The sequence below is a fragment of the Coturnix japonica genome, unplaced genomic scaffold, assembly GCF_001577835.2.
Source record: "Coturnix japonica isolate 7356 unplaced genomic scaffold, Coturnix japonica 2.1 chrUnrandom808, whole genome shotgun sequence".
In the NCBI taxonomy this organism is placed as follows: Eukaryota; Metazoa; Chordata; class Aves; order Galliformes; family Phasianidae; genus Coturnix; species Coturnix japonica.
In genome coordinates this window covers 5,687-9,494 of record NW_015440166.1, presented here as the reverse complement: position 1 = coordinate 9,494, position 3,808 = coordinate 5,687, and positions in this window count along the sequence as shown.

Here is a 3,808-nt window from a genome sequence, read left to right as displayed (position 1 = left end):
CCATATCCCCCCATAACCCCCCATGTCCCCGTTGCAGATACGCCAAGGAGCGGAAGCTGAGGATCTGGAGGGATTACGTGGCCCCGACGGCCAACCTGGATCAGAAGGACAAGCAGTTCGTGGCCAAGGTGAGCAAGGAGGGGGGGCTGGGATGCAGCTGTGCATGCGGGGCTGCATTGGTGCTGCATTGGTGCAGCTCAATGCCACGGGGTACAACTTAGTGCCATGGGGAGCAGCTCAGTGCTGCATTGGTGCAGGTGGCTATTATGGGATGCATCTGTGCATGCCGGGCTGCATTGGCTGCATTGGTGCAGCTCAGTGACATGGGATGCATATGTCATTGCAGGGCTGCATTGGTGTAGGTTGCTATTATGGGATGCATTTGTCCATGCAGGGCTGCATTGGTGTAGGTTGCTATTATGGGATGCATTTGTCCATGCAGAGCTGCATTGGTGCTGCATTGGTGCAGCCCAGTGCCATGGGGTGCAGCTCAGTGCCATGGGGAGCAGCTCGGTGCCATAGGACGCAGCTGTCCATGCAGGGCTGCATTAGTGCAACTTAATGCCATGGGATGCAGCTGTGCATTGGGGCAACTCAGTGCCACGGGATGCAGCTGTGCATGCAGGGCTGCATTGGTGCTGCAGTGGTGCAGCTCAATGCCATGGGGTACAACTCAGTGCTATGGGATGCATCTGTGCAGGGCTGCATTGGTGCTTCATTGGTGCTGCTGAATGCCATGGTATGCAGCTCAGTGCCATAGGATGCATCTGTCCATGCAGAGCTGCATTGGCTGCATTGGTGCAGCTCAGTGCCATAGGATGTAGCTCAGTGACATGGGATGCATCTGTCCGTGCAGGGCTGCATTGGTGCTGCATTGGTGCAGCTCAATGCCATGGGGTACAACTCAGTGCCATGGGGAGCAGCTCGGTGCCGTAGGATGCAGCTGTCCATGCAGGGCTGCATTAGTGCAACTTAATGCCATGGGATGCAGCTGTGCATTGGGGCAACTCAGTGTCATGGGATGCAGCTGTGCATGCAGGGCTGCACTGGTGCTGCAGTGGTGCAGCTCAAGGCCATGGGATGAATCTTTCCACGCAGGGCTGCATTGGTGCTGCATTGATGCAGCTCAGTGTCATGGGATGCATCTGTCAGTGCAGAGTTGCATTGGTGCAGTTCAGGTCCATGGGATGCATTTGTCCCAGCAATGCAGCAATGCATCAGCTCAGTGCCATGGGGATGCATCTGTCCATGCAGAGCTGCATTGGTGCAGGTGGCCATTATGGGATGCATATGTGCATGCAGGGCTGCATTGGCTGCATTGGTGCAGCTCAGTGACATGGGATGCATATGTCAGTGCAGGGCTGCATTGGTGTAGGTTGCTATTATGGATGCATTTGTCCATGCAGGGCTGCATTGGGGCTCCATTGGTGCAGCTCAATGCCACGGGGTACAACTCAGTGCCATGGGGAGCAGCTCAGTGCCATAGGACGCAGCTGGCCATGCAGAGCTGCATTAGTGCCACTAAATGCCATGGGATGCAGCTGTGCATCGGTGCTGCATTGGGGCAACTCAGCGACATGGGATGCAGCTGTCCATGCAGAGCTGCATTGGTGTAGGTTGCTATTATGGGATGCATCTGTGCATGCAGGGCTGCATTGGCTGCATTGGTGCAGCTCAGCACCATAGGACGCATCTGTCTATGCAGAGCTGCATTGGAGCTTCATTAGTGCAGCTCAGTGACATAGGATGCATCTGTCCGTGCAGGGCTGCATTGGTGTAGGTTGATATTATGGGATGCATCTGTCCATGCAGGGCTGCATTGGTGCTGCATTGGTGCAGCTCAGTGCCACGGGGTACAACTCAGTGCCATGGGGAGCAGCTCAGTGCCATAGGACGCAGCTGTCCATGCAGGGCTGCATTAGTGCAACTTGATGCCATGGGATGCAGCTGTGCATTGGGGCAACTCAGTGCCATGGGATGCAACTGTCCATGCAGAGCTGCATTGGTGTAGGTTGCTATTATGGGATGCATTTGTCCATGCAGGGCTGCATTGGTGCTGCATTGGTGCAGCTCAATGCCACGGGGTACAACTCAGTGCCATGGGGAGCAGCTCGGTGCCATAGGATGCAGCTGTCCATGCAGGGCTGCATTAGTGCAACTAAATTCCATGGGGTGCAGCTGTGCATTGGGGCTGCATTGGGGCAACTCAGTGACATGGGATGCAGCTGTGCATGCAGGGCTGCATTGGTGCTGCATTGGTGCAGCTCAATGCCATGGGGTACAACTCAGTGCTATGGGATGCATCTGTGCAGGGCTGCATTGGTGCTGCATTGGTGCAGCTCAGTGTCATGGGATGCATCTGTCAGTGCAGAGTTGCATCGGTGCAGTTCAGGTCCATGGGATGCATTTGTCCCAGCAATGCAGCAATGCATCAGCTCAGTGCCATGGGATTCATTTGTCCATGCAGAGCTGCATTGGTGCGGGTGGCCATTATGGGATGCATATGTACATGCAGGGCTGCATTGCTGCATTGCTGCAGCTCAGTGACATGGGATGCATGTGTCAGTGCAGGGCTGCGTTGGTGTAGGTTGCTATTATGGGATGCATTTGTCCATGCAGAGCTGCATTGGTGCTGCATTGGTGCAGCTCAATGCCACGGGGTACAACTCAGTGCCATGGGGAGCAGCTCAGTGCCATAGGATGCAGCTGTCCATGCAGAGCTGCATTAGTGCAACTTAATGCCATGGGATGCAGTTGTGCATTGGGGCAACTCAGTGCCATGGGATGCAACTGTGCACGCAGGGCTGCATTGGTGCTGCATTGGTGCAGCTCAGTGCCATAGGATGCAGCTCAGTGCCATGGGATGCATCTGTCCGTGCAGGGCTGCATTGGTGTAGGTTGCTATTATGGATGCATTTGTCCATGCAGGGCTGCATTGGGGCTCCATTGGTGCAGCTCAGTGCCACGGGATGCATCTGTCCGTGCAGAGCTGCATTGGTGCAGCCTAGTGCCATGGGATGCATCTGTCTGTGCAGGGCTGCATTGCTGCAGGTTGCTATTATGGGATGCAACTGTCCATGCAGAGCAGCATTGGTGCTGCATTGGTGCAGCTTGGTGCCACAGGATGCAGCTCAGTTGCATGGGGTGCATCTGTCCGTGCACAGCTGCATCTGTGCATGTTGCTATTATGGGACGCATCTGTGCATGCAGGGCTGCATTGGAGCTGCATTGGTGCAGCGCAGTGCCACGGGATGCATCTGTGTGCAGAGCAGCATTGCTGCAGGTTGCAATTCTGCAATGCATCTGTGCATGCAGGGCTGCTTTGGTGCTGCATTGGTGCAGCCCAGTGCCACAGGACGCACCTGTCCATGCAGAGCTGCATTGGTGCAGCTCAGTGCCATGGGTTGCATCTGTCTGTGCAGGGCTGCATTGGTGCAGCTCAATGTCATGGGACGCATGTGTCCGTGCAGAGCTGCATTGCTGCAGGTTGCTATTCTGTGATGCATCTGTCCGTGCAGGGCTGCATTGGTGTGTGTTGCTATTATGGGATGCATCTGTGCCTGCGGTGCTGCAATGGTGCTGCATTGGTGCAGCTCAGTGCCACGGGATGCATCTGTCCGTGCAGGGCTGCATTGGAGCTGCATTCGTGCAACTTAATACCATGGGGGTGCAGCTCAGTGCCATGGGATGCATCTGTCCACGCAGAGCTGCATTGCTGCATGTTGCTATTATGGGATGCACGCCATGCGCTGCTGCTCCCCACCAGGTGGAGCTGCAGCGTCATTGAGCTGCATGCAGGGAATGCAAC